This window comes from Heteronotia binoei, chromosome 20 (genome assembly GCF_032191835.1).
Source record: "Heteronotia binoei isolate CCM8104 ecotype False Entrance Well chromosome 20, APGP_CSIRO_Hbin_v1, whole genome shotgun sequence".
Taxonomy (NCBI): domain Eukaryota; kingdom Metazoa; phylum Chordata; class Lepidosauria; order Squamata; family Gekkonidae; genus Heteronotia; species Heteronotia binoei.
The window spans coordinates 7,418,705-7,432,473 of record NC_083242.1 but is presented as its reverse complement, the minus strand read 5'-3'; positions in this window follow the sequence as shown (position 1 = coordinate 7,432,473).

Sequence of the window (13,769 nt, the reverse complement as noted above, 5' to 3'; positions counted from 1 at the left end):
GGAGCAGCGGGAACGCAAGACGCGTTGCTCAGGAAAACCAGAGAGACGGCCGTGATTTCGTTGTTCGGCCAAGAGCGTCGAGAGCTGTCCTCTGGGGGAAAAAAACCATCTGCTTCCCTATTAATGCTCCACAATTTCCTTTGTACTCTTAAATATAAGAACGTAAGAAGAACATAAGAGAAGCCATGTTGTATCAGGCCAATGGCCCATCCAGCCCAACACTTGGTGTCACACAGTGGCCAATATATGTGCGTGTGTATACACACACACATATAGACATACATACATATACACACACACACACATATATATATATATATATATATATATACACATACACACACACATATATATACACTGTGGCTAATAGCCATTGATGTGCTGGAAGCAAGAAGGGAGAGCTTACGGCCTTGTGGGGATGATGGGAGGATGGGCTGTAGAATTTTGCCAAGCAGAGAAAAGACGACATTGGATTTATATCCCGCTCTCCACGCCGTATCTCAGAGCGGTTCACAATCTCCTTTATCTCCCCCCCCCCCCACAACAGACACCCTGTGAGGTGGGTGGGGCTGAAAGGACTCTCACAGCAGCTGCCCTTTTAAGGACAACCTCTGCCAGAGCGATGGCTGACCCAAGGCCATTCCAGCAGCTGCAAGTGGAGGAGTAGAGAATTAAAAAAAAAAAAAACCCCGCTGACTTTGATGGGCCAAAGGTCTGGGTCCAGAGGAGGGCGATGAAGATGCTGAGGGGTCTGGAGACCGAGTCCTATGAGGAAAGGCTGAAGGAGCTGGGGATGTTTAGCCTGGAGAGGAGGCAGCTGAGAGGTGATAGGATTACCATCTTCAAGGACTTGAAGGGCTGTCATATAGAGGAGGGTGTGGAATTGTTTTCTGTGGCCCCAGAAGGTAGAACCAGAACCAGTGGGTTGAAATTAAATCAAAAGAGTTTCCAGCTCAACATTAGGAAGAACTTCCTGACCGTTAGAGCGGTTCCTCAGTGGAACAGGCTTCCTCGGGAGGTGGTGGGCTCTCCTTCCTTGGAGGTTTTTAAATAAAGACTAGATGGCCATCTGCCAGCAATGAAGATCCTGTGAATTTAGGGCGAAGTGTTTGTGAGTTTCCTGCATTGTGCAGGGGGTTGGACTACATGACCTTAGAGGTCCCTTCCAACGCTATGGGTTCCAGTTGACTTTGACAGACCAATTTAAATATAAGGTAGATTCATGCGTATCGTGTGGGGAAGAACTATGTACAGACTTTTGAGCAGGAAGGCAGTTCCGGCTAGCTTCACATCAGGGGTGTGGCCTAATATGCAAATAAGTTCCTGCCGGGCTTCTACAAAAAAAGCCCTGTGCGAAACAATGGTGACATCAGGGGTGTGGCCTAATATGCAAAGGAGTTCCTGGTACAAAAAAATTCCTGTGTGTATGTATGCACATGGTTCTTTTCCACATGGGAAGCCTCCAAGAATGCAGCATGAAATGCAATACCCCAAGGACATTTTTTGGGAACGGGTTATTTTGTTTTATGAGACGCAAGAAGAGGCTTGGAGAACCAGCTCACCGAACGCCCTGCCTCTCCCCGCCTCCTCCTCACCCATGCCTTCCCGGTGGGCGTGGCCTTGCCGCGCAGTGGGCGTGTCTCCAGCAGCCGCCGCAGCGGCGGTTGAAGAGAGCGGCGAGGGGAGGGGAGGGGGAGCGGCGCGCGCGAGAGAGCCAGGGAGAGCGCGCGAGAGAGCGCGTGCCGGGGGCGTTTGGCGGCCGCTGATTGGCTAAAACGGGGCCGGCCGGTCTTTTTTTTTCCCTCCCTCCCCCTCCCACCCGGCTGCTGAGCGGCGTCGAGGCGGGCTGAGGGGAGGCGGCGGCGGTTCCCTCACGACGGCCGGGCAGGTGAGGACGGAGGAGGAGGATGGCTCCGGCGCCCCAGCTGCCGCCACCGCCGCCCGCGGGGCTCCTTCTCGTCGGCTTCCCTTCTTCTGCCGCCGCTTGACCGGTGAGTCCCTCCAGAAGACCCCGCCCCCCCCCGCTCTCCTCTTCATGCCTCCCCCCGAAAGAGGGCGCATGCGCCGACCCCGAGGTCTGAAGCGGGGACGCACGTGCCCCTCCGGGCTCTTGAGGCGCCTCGCGGAGATGGTGCAGGCGCGCACGCACAACCGCCCCAAAGGTGGTGAAAAAGGCATGTAGATGGGGGGGCACACCGGGACGGCGGGGAGGTCAGCCGACTTTCACAGGCAGGCAGAGCAGAGCAGACCCTCGGAACTGTACACGCCCGCCCTTCGCTGGGTAGGGAGAAAGAGAGATGGAGTTTCTTGACATGCCCTCGTCGCTGGATAAAGATAGGCTGCATAAATGCACCCTTAACTGACTGTATGTGTGCGTTTTCTCGCTCTCTTTCTATCATCTGTCCTCATAACGGTATACCCACACCCTCTACTGTGTATGTATACACACACACGCAGTGTATAGTTATGCAGTATTCAGCAATGAGGGTATGCCACATATATATTCTTGATATATGGCATACCTTCATTGCTGAATACTATACACTGTATGGATGTGCATATTACTGCATATATATATATTCTTGTTATATGGCATACCCTCATTGCTGAATACAGTATTGTATGAATGTATATATTACTACATACTGTATAAATGCACCTGGAACTATATATGTGCATGCATTTTCTTAATATTTGACATGCCCTCATAACGGTGCACACACATATTTGTGTGTATGTATTCATGTATGTGTTTATATATTACTGTATATAAAGGGACTCTTAACTATATGCATGCAGTTGCTTGATATGTAACATGCCCTCATAATTATATAAATGCCCCCTTAGCTGTATCTATACATGCATTTGCTTTGTAAATGTTACACTCTGAACTATAAATGTATATATGCATGCATTTTATTGATATGTAACACACCCTCTGAACTGCACACATGAACGCTTAATTATATATATATGCATGCATTTTTTTTACATGTAGCATGGCCTCTTAAGTGCACACGTGGATCCTTAATTTTATATATTCATGAGTTTTCTTGACATGTAGCATGCCATCTTAACTCATGGACTGCAATTTCTTGATATGTAACATGTCCTCATAACTGTACATACAAACCCTTAACTATGTGTATATATATATATATACCTGCATAAATTATAGCATACTCTCTTAAGTATATGTTAATACAGGCATATATGTCTATTTGTATGTATGCCCTGCACACAAGAATGTATTAATGTGCCTGTGTATGCATTTATATGCACGTGACTGTGTTAGTGCATTTATCTAGTTCAGTGCATGGGTCTGTCCATCCACATAATATGTATGTAGATATGTGTGTATCCTGACACACACATGCACATATTTGCATGTTGTGTGCATATAAATGCACGCGCATGTGTGAATATATGTGGAGAATTTTTCTTCCTGTGGAAAGTGCATGTATTTGCATCTTTGCTTACACACTTCACTGTGCCTACACACATCAATAATTGACGGCAAGTATGTGTAGGGGCTTCAGAAATCATCTTCCTCTTGCCCCGCCCTTCTGTTCTACTTCTCTCTCTTCCTTCAATGACACCTTCAGGAATCTGTGTGGTGGGTGGCCCATGCCTCTGGACTGGCATTGTGATGAAACGTGCTTATGTTTGAGGATCCACCCTTCTATGTACAGAAAAGCCTGGCTTTCCCTCTCTTGATCTTTATCCCTTCCAGTGTCCCAGAACCCTTTGCTGCTATAGCGTAGCCCCTTTCCTTCTTCAGCCCATCTGCAGATTCCATCCTTCCCTGTATCTCCAGAACCACCTTAACTTGCCTCCTGGGGCTTGTTGGCCAGGCAAAAAACACCCCCGCCCCTCCAAAGTTTGACTGAGCAAAGCCCGACCGCCCCCCCACCCCCTTCAAGTTCACCGGCAGCAGTTTCACACACAGCTTCTCCTCTCCTCTCCACTGTTTCTGCGGCTGCTACTTCGGGCATGTTGAAGCACTTGATACAGAGGTGGCAGTGCAAAGATCTCTATAATCTGGAAAAATAATTTTAAAAACGCTTGTTGCGATGACAGCTGGAGGCTGTATGTGTTTAGGGAAAACTTGTATATTGCAGGGGCGGGATGCCTCTTTGTGAGCACATACACACAAATCTAACCTCCCTATTCAGGATCCTTTTCTGTGGCAGTGGGCTACCCATGGCTGGACACGGAGGGCTGATTTGGCTTCTTGTGGAGCAGGAGCTCTTTGAGAAGACAGCAGCCATTGGCTTTTGTAGAAGGGGAGGAGAAGGACTGTGCTTGTGTCTCGCAGCTAATGAATCGGGCGATTGAAGACCAGGCTTGAGCCGGGCTGCGGCGTTCTGCCCATTCATCACGACAGCTTCATTCTGATAGGCTCTTGGTAGCTGGACTCTCTTACGTCCTGTACCCAGCTATTAACTTAACTTGAGTTAGGGGGCTCAGCCCTGATACCAGGCGCTGCCAGTGGTATGCCAGGCAATATAAGATGAAGTGCCCTTGAGCACTTGTACAGAATGCGTTTCTTTCCACACAGCATACTGTCACTGTCCCCCCATGAGTCAGGGAGATTGAGTAGAAGGAGGAAGGGTTTCTTTAACGCAAGATTGAAAAAATTCCAGTAGGGTAGACTAGAAGCTTTGGCATTATTTTCACTTCCTAGAACTTTTCTCTGGGTCCTCTTCCTCTCTGTCCTCCCCACCAGCCTCTTACTACCCAGGGGTGTTCTGAACATGGATGAGAAATTATACACACCCTTCCCTACTTTCAGTCTTTGTACCTCCTTTTCAGCTTATCTAGTTCCTGCACTGGGTCTATATGTCTCACCCATTTCTTCATGACTTGACTCCTTTTCTGATCACAGCCTTCACATGGGATGTTTTAAGGCCCTCAATAGTGTATTATTTTACTTAATGTACGTTCTTCTTCATAACGAGGGCTTTACGGTTCTGAAAAAAAATGTAAACCTCCCCCCCCAACTCAGTATGGTAAATTTCCAGTGGACTTTATGCTGTGAATGGGGGCATGAACGTCTTCCAGAACACCTTCAGGTATTTGTTCCAGGCATGCATTCTGGGGAATCTGCCAAGCAAGCTTCCTGCAGCACGGTATAGCAAGGCCTTTTTGTTACGACGCTCTCAGATTCCTCTCGGCTCTCCGCTTCTACAGAGTCTTCCATCTTTTTGCCTCACGTGGACCAAACAGAGCTGGGTCTGGGAAGCACAGGTGCACGATCAAGGAATAGAGCTTTACATGTGACAATTAGTCCAGATTTTCAGTTTTCTGAAGTCTCACAAGGGACCAGAATTGAAAGTGTTGAATCAGAAGGTGTGCGGTTTTTGTTCTGTGAAGGGAAGCTTAAACTGCAGTAGTAGTTGCAGCATGACTCTTATAAGTTCTGGATGACTAGTTCCTTTGACAGTTATTATGGCACTTTGCTGTGAACATGAGAACTGGCTTGCTGGTTCAGGCTGAAGGCAGACCTAATCCAGCCTTCGGTCTCTAACAGTCACACATTTTCCGGAAGCTCCCAAGCAGAACATGATTGGCTGGCCGCTGTGCTCCCAAGCATTTGCATTGAGAGGTGTTGTATGTTTGATTCTCAACATGCAGTTCAGTCAGTATCCAGACGTAATTATCAGTCCTTAAATCTGAAATTTGTAGCTTCCGTGAGGGACATTAATTTTCTTAGCATTTCACTAGAAATGCAAGTTTCCTTTTTGTTTATGCAGGATGACGCTGAATCTAGGTATTATTTTTAGACCCAGATAATGTAATCTTATTTTTGTCATATTTAGCTTATAGCATCAAATATTATTGTTTCCTGTTTGCACTCAGAAAAAAGTAGGTTAAAGATGCTGCGTCATGCGGCTCCATCTCTGTTATTCAGTATATGTTGAATTATTGTTTGAATAAAATCTGTTTTCATTCTAGTTTGCAACAATAAACACTTGAGAAATGAGCTAAAATCTATGAATCCTATTCATAGCAAAGTAAGCAAGTATAGCAAGTATTTCAGTCGCTCTTTCATTTTGCATTACTTTTCTGAGTGCCAGAAATGTTGCCTCTTCAGTCATGATTTCCTGGCTGCCGCATCACTCACAATGTGTCTCTCTACCCCTTTCTTCATTCGGTGCCCAGTCTGTAGTGCTTATGCTTGTATCTTTAGGAGAGGGGCTGTGGCAGAGTATCTGTCTGGTGTACAGAAGGTCCTGGGTTCAATCCCTGGTGTCTTCAGGGTAAACGATCAGGTAGTGGATGATACGTAAGATCTCTGTCTGAGACCCTGGAGAGCCACTGCCAGTCTGAGTGGACAATATACAAACCTTGATGGACCAAGGATCTGATTCAGTGTCATTTGGCTTCATGGATGTTCATCTTTGCGGTTCTGTGTCATTCCTATTGTGGGGCAAGCAGACAGTGCTCAGCTGGCAAAGTGGTTCTGTCTAACGCACTTTGGTGTAGAGCCAGTTTGGTGTAGTGCTTAAGTGTGTGGACTCTTATCCGGGAGAACTGGGTTTGATTCCTCCACTTGCAGCTGCTGGAATGGCCTTGGGTCAGCCATAGCTCTGGCAGAGGTTGTCCTTTAAAGGGCAGCTGTTGTGAGAGCCCTCTCAGCCCCACCTACCTCACAGGGTGTCTGTTGTGGGGGAGGAAGGGAAAGGAGATTGTGAGCCGCTCTGAGGCTCTGTCCTTGAAAGGGCAGCTGCTGTGAGAGCCCTCTCAGCCCCACCCACCTCACAGGGTGTCTGTTGGGGGGGAGGAAGGTAAAGGAGATTGTGAGCTGCTCTGAGACTCTTCGGAGTGGAGGGCGGGATATAAGTCCAATATCTTCTTCTCCCTTCCTGAGGGAGGCACATGTGTTGGTGGGACAATTCCTTACGGCATCAGCCTTTCTCCAGAGCGCTTTTCGGCTGCAGTCCTCAACCTCTGCAGGCCTGTCATAGCTGTTTATCCTTCCCATCGGAATCAAAAGGCTCTTTTGACAGGGGAGAGTTAATTCTGGGGGGTAAGACGAGAGTGTGACATTGCTGCCGCTTACCAGGGAGGAAATTACCCTGCAATTAAAAGATGAGTCTGGCGCATAGGGTAAAAAAGATACAGCTAATCCTGGTTCGGGATTTAGCTCTGATAAGCTTGCTTACTTTAAATAGCTACCGCAGGATAAAAGTACCCAGAGGCCAGGCTCTCGCCACGGAGGCATGTGAAGTTCCTTTGCTCTCTCGGAAAAGTCAAACCTGCCCTCAGTCCACAAACCATTTAGAACAGGCTTGTTTATTGACCAGCAGTTCCACTTGGCACTTTGACCTTGCCTCTTACTAACCGCTCCGTAGCTCTTCTCAAAGGTCCCTCTCTTTTTTGCTGCTTTTAGCTACTATTAGTATTACACCATACTTACTAGCTTCCTTCAGGTCTTCTCCAGCCAGTTGGTAGGGAGAGAGCTGGTCCAGAGAGACGGTTGCTATAGCGTTGCACCATGAGAGTGCAGTGATGCTCCAGCCTTGTTGTCCTTTGGACACTTCTTTGCCATCTGGGCCTGAGTCAAAATACTATGGGGGAGTTGGGATACGCAGAACCCCCACCCACTTGGGCAGACCCTGTATTTGTCTGGCAAGAGCCTTGGAATTGTAGTACCAAAGAGTTAAGAGTGGTTTCGCACATGTTAAATAATGCATTTTCAATCCACTTCAGCAACCGTTGGCTGCAGCAATTTCATGCAGCAAAACCCAGTTATAAAGTCCATTGAAAGTGGATCGAAAGTGCATTATTTAGTGTGAAAGGTTGTTTTTCTGAGAAAAAGCCAAGTTTACTTCAAGCCACATAGCTAATTTAAGAGAAACTTGCAACTCTAAAGGTTGACTTTTCAGGCTGTTTGCAAGAGCTATCTTCGGTGTTTCTTTGCATAGATTAGTCCCCAACTAATGGGGACCAGCACTTTTCCTTCTGCCTGCCAACTGTTTTGAGACAGTGGGTGGGACCAAATGGGGTCTTTTGCCCAGCATGGCTTCGATTGGCCACTGGAGATCAGATTGGCTTATGCAGATTTTTTTTTTTAAAAAAATGCTGCTTTGGCAGTAACTGCCACTACAGCGCAAGGATCTTAAGCAATTCTTTCAATTTAAAAAGGCATCCTCTTAAACAGAGCTATGCGCAACCTCAGTCTCTGACATTTTTGGTTGGCTCCGTGTCCTGTGGCAGCCATTTTGTGGCAGCGCCCACCCCAATGTCACAATTTGGGGAGCCCTGATCTGAGACAAAATATGAGGGTGACTCTTTCCCAGCTGTTAACTAGTCTACAGAAAAAAGCCGTCCCCTCCCCCCCTTTTTTTAACGTTCTCGGTTTACAGGAATGCAGCCGCTTACTTCTCTAGGCTGCCTTGAACTCCTTGGAGGAAAGAGGGGATAAAGACATGATAGATGGGCCTGTAGCTGTTTTTAAACTGATGGTTTGTTGCCTCAGTCCCTGGTGTGTTGCCCAGGCCTTCTAGTCTCTAAACAGAAACCATTAATATTAAAAAGACAGACATCTTTCTGGATTAAAGCATACAAAGCTTGCACAGCAGCAGTAAAGTAATATATTTTAGCCATTTAATTTGTGTTAGATGCCATTTTAATGGAAAGGCAGCCCCCCCCCCGATAAAGGGGCCAGCGTCCCTTCAGAACGATACCCAAGATCCGGTTTGTACATCGTTCTGTAATTGTGGGAGAGCCACTGAGATGACCTTTCTGTACAGTGCCGCTGCTTGCATTGGCGTATGGTGAGAATAAGGAAGGGAGTTCTAAGTCTTTAAGCTTTTGAGGGAATGTAGATGGTTTTGTGGGTATATATTTCTGTCAGGCTGTAGGCATCTCTAAAGCTAGCATCCTGAAGCCTGAGCCATTGGATTAGCTCGGAAGTGGGTGCCCGGTTGCCTTGTTGAGGAGTTCCGGCTCAGCGGCTCAGCGTCAGTCAGTGGCACGGGGAGCAGGCTGGGTGATATAAATGTCTCCAACCGGCAGGGCCTTGTTTCTGCAAGAACTCCCAGCGGTGAGGCAAAGCCGCTGTGCTCAAGTAGTGGGGTTTCCTACTCACTGCTCAAGCGAAGAAGGGGGGGGGGGGGAAACTTGCATAACCAGATAGGGGCTCGTGGCTTAAGAAAAAAGAGGCGTGTGGGTGGAAGAAAGCTGCTTTCCTTTCAGATAGAGGAAGACTTAGTCATGAACCTTAGGGAAGCAGCCACGGGAGTAAAGCTTTCAGGCAGGTGACAAGTGACTGACAAGCTGAAATGGCTTATATGGCAATCGTTCGCGGCTTCACGGGTTTTTTTTAAGGGAGAATTCTTGCTGCTGGGTTCACGTTCCTTTTCCCTGCTTCTAGGCACTTTTTTTTTTTTATCACAGGGTTATGTAACGTAACTTAAACATCCTGAGTTAGGAAAGAACAATTGCTCTTGATCGCAGCAACGCAAGGTTTTCGGACTTTCCGCCTTCCAGGACACGTGTGTGCCGGCGGAGGATTCAGGGCTGCGCTCCTGGGCAACCAGCGCTTCACGTAGGAGATGAGTGATGAAAACTCACAGATAGAGTTTTTCCGGCCTCCAAGTAGTGTCACACCCCCTTCTCTCCCCCCCCCCCCCTGCGACAAACTGGATCTGCCGCAGCTGTTTTGAGGCTTCGGAAAGAGGCAAAATCAGGAATCCGGATTGCCAGCATAAGGTGTAGAGGGAGCTCATCTGGGGCTTTTTTTTGCAAGTATCTTGCAGTCTTGACTGACATCAGCTGTCTGTCTCCCAAGAACCAGGTGAGGAAGTCCATGTATTCCAGGAGAGAGCCAGTGCGGTATAGTGGTTAAGACCAGCGGACTCTAATCTGGAGAACCAGGTTTGATTCCCTGTTCCTCCATGTGCAGCCAGCTGGGTGACCTTGGGCCAATCACAGTTTCTGTTTTGTCAAAAATGCAGCTGTCACCATCAAGAACACATCTACACCACCGCCATGACAGATCATGGCTCTTTTGGTCAGCATCACTGTCGCCAACGTTCTGTTTTCTTTTGACAACAAAGTGTTCTCATTCTGTTCTTTCTCCGTGTTCTGTGTTGCTTGGTGGCACTATTTGCTCTGCCATTGGAGCCAGGATCCACTGTGCGGCCTGTTCTATGATCGCTAGCCCTGTGCACCCCTTTCTGGGTGTTTGTGCATGTGTACACAGCACAATGCATTACTTTAGTGGCAGCATGGAGTACAGCCTCTGGGAGCAGCCATTTATTCATAACAGTAAGGGTTTTCTTCTTTTAAGCGCTAGCTTTTATAGTGACTGACAGAAACGCCCAGAAAACACAGATATAGTTTTGCAAAGGGATCAGAGGTACGAAGGGACTTGAGTGTCACATCCTAATAATCAGAGCATTTTCATTCATTCATTCAACTTTCTGAATCTCTCTATCTCGGCTAGTGCCAGGCTCTAGGCCAGGGGTGGCCAAGCTGTGGCTTGGGAGCAACATGTGGCTCTTTCACACATATTGTGTGGCTCTCAAAGTCTCCACCACTCCATGGAACCACTTAGAGAAGGCATCTGTCTCTTTAAATCACTTCTCCAATCCAAGCCAGCCAGAGTCTTGGTGAATGCATTTAAAGTTAAAAGTTGCTCTTTTCACCTCTCCCTTCCTCCCCCCCCCCCGGTCTATTTGCTTTCTTTCCACCTGCATACTTTCCTTCATTCCTTCCTGTCTTGTGGCTCTCAAACATCTGACATTCTTGTCTTGCGGCTTTCAAACATTTGACATTTATTCTATGTGGCACTTCCGTTAAGCATGTTTGCCCGCGCCTGCTCTAGGCAGTGTACAACGATATATAAAATACCGTCATTGAGCCAATAAAATCATTTCAGCTCAAAACAAAATACAGGTCCTGATGGCAGCTTATTCAGTCCAGATTTTAGATGCTGGATCGGGGTGGGGTGGGGGGATCCTTGAAAAGGGTACAGAGGGGAGAGGTGCCACCTCAGCAGCTGTTGCTTTCCTCAGGGCAAAAACCTGGCATAACATCTCTGCTTTACAGGCCCTGTAAAAATACAGAAGATCTTGCAGGGCCTTGGTGTTTTTCAGCGGAGTATTTCATAAGGTCGGGAAGGACACCCAGACCTCTTTAGAGTCAGGTAAAAATAAAAGAAAGCAAGCACCAGTCGTTTCCGACGCTGGGGTGACGTCATATCATGTTTTCATGGCAGACTTTATGGGGTGGTTTGCCATTGCCTTCCCCAGTCATCTACGCTTTCTTCCCAGCAAGCTGGGGACTCATTTTACTGACCTCGGAAAGATGGAAGGCTGAGTCGACCTTGAGCCAGCTACCTGAGCCCAGCTTCCGCCGGGATCGAACTCAGGTTGTGAGCAGAGAGCTTGGACGGCAGTAGTGCAGCTTCACCACTGTGCCACGGGGCTGCTCTCTTTAGGGTCAGGGGTCACCCGCAAATTCCTACCTGTAGAGCATCGTGCCCTTGCAGGGACATAGCGGAGGAGGCGGTCCCGTAGTTGCCACTTTGCTTCCTGTAGATTTGCATCTTTTGTATCATTCATGCTGATCCATTTTAAAAATGTGAAAAAAGGGGGTCACATAAACATTTTAAAAATAATGTATTGATTGTACTACCTTCACAAACTAAGCAAAGAGAGGTGGAGTTTAGGATTTTGACATCTGTAGCAGGGTTCCTGTTCGTGATATGCCGCATATGGCCATGACTGGAAGTATGTTGAGCTCAGATACGAACTTCCGAACCTGAGATCCTGGCTGCTTGAGGCACATATTCCCCAGCGACAGGCTAGGAAAGCTGAAACCAGCATTGAGCTCCCCAGACCAGCGTTCTCCCTTACTTGTTTATCACTGTCGGTTTTCCCTAAGGGTTGCAGGGGGGTAGGAGTTGCTGATAAGCCTAGATAAACAGACGTTTCAGAGGATGCCAGAGGCTCTTCGATCTAGTCCCAGCTTTCTCTGCCCATCCCTGAAGCAGCCTTCAGGAAACTCCACAGCTGGAGCCTGACTTAGATGTGACTGTTTAAAGTGAGAAAAAATGACCTAGAGCCTGGACTTCAAGCAGCTTTGAGTTGTCCTTTCACAAAATTACAGAACTTGGGTTTCAAGGTTAGTTGTGGGGATCTCTTTGCTCCCGTCTGAAGGCCATGTGCCCTCAAGTAAAATGCATTCCTGATAGCCAGAATTTGGGGTGCAGTAATTGAGGCAAGAGCTGCGTGCTCGCACACACAAATCTGCATGCGTTGCACGTCCACTTCAAGTTTAAGTAATAGATAACTGTTGAGTTTGAAAAGCAAACCTAAAGCATGTGTAATGGACATGGTTGCCATTCTGGCTTAGTCCTTATCTTACACTGTGGGGCATAGAAGGGTGTGAACCATAGCAGTTTGAGTATACCGCTTTGCATTGAATTGAGGAAGCCCCCCCCCCCCCAAATAAAAGTCAGTTTTTCTTCAGAGTATTAAATTTTTAACTCCTGTGGCTGCAGCACAGTAAGTAAAAGTGAGAGGTGTTTTGAGAGTGTGTGTCGTGCCGTGGTTAGACTAGCAGACTAGGGCAGGGGTGGCCAACAGTAGCTCTCCAGATGTTTTTTTGCCTACAACTCCCATCAGCCCCAGCCATCAGCCATGCTGGCTGGGGCTGATGGGAGTTGTAGGCGAAAAAACATCTGGAGAGCTACTGTTGGCCACCCCTGGACTTAGCGGGATCCGGGAGACCCAGTTTCAAACTTCTATTCTGCCACGGAAGGGACTGCAACAGCCTTGTTCTGCCAAGAGCATCTTTTGATTTCCACGACTTTGGCATACCCATAGCTCTTATTTCCCTCAGAGATGGGATCTGCAGCCTGGGAGGTTGCCATGAATCCAGAGCTCCCCAATAGCAGACTGTTCATGGTGTGTTGTCAGTGTTTTTCCCAGACTGCATGTCAGGACCCTAAAAGTGGGGGGCCGCAAAGCCTCTGCCAGAGGGTTGCTTGTGAGCCAGCCCTCCATAATGGCCACCTCGGCCCCTTTCCGTTGCTCTCTTTTTGTCTTTTGGAAACTGAGATCTGCCCCTGGAAACAGCATCTTCCATGCCACACATTCCCCCCCACCCTTCATTGAGTATGCATGTTGCTCAAATAAAGCGTGTCCTGGTGGTCACTGGAGTGAGTTTCTTAGATTCTTTTGGGACTTGAAAGGAAGTAGTGGAGAAGGAGAGGGAGGCCACAGGCTAAAATGAAACCGTATGTTCAGGCCATGTGTGTTGGAATGTCAATTGGCTTGGGGTTCAAAGTGGGGGGCAGCTGTGTCCTTTGTGTGATGTTTGTTGGCTTCTCAAAAGCATCTGGCTAGCCAGTGTAGAAATGGAATGTTGAACTACTTGGGTGCCAGGATCATGGTTTGCCTAGGGCAACAAAACACAAAAATTTGGGCCAGCCCTGGCAGGCTCACCGTACCAAGTAAAATTGGACTTGCGTGTCACCGTACCAAAACCTCTGGGAACTGCTGTGTTGGATCATTGCAAGTCACCCGAATCAGGTATGGTTATCCTGTAAACTGGCAGCCAGTGTAGAGGTGCAGGAGTTTGGATAAAATTCCCCCAATGCTTTGCCCAGCCAATCGTTGGGCAGCCTATTTGCTGATGTTTCTGGCTTCATTCTTCAATGGTTGCCTCATGTAGAGACCTTTTTAGTAATTAGTGGCCCTGGAGGTGCAGAAGGGGGGGGCATGAACGTGAGCTTAGCCGCACGCTCCCAA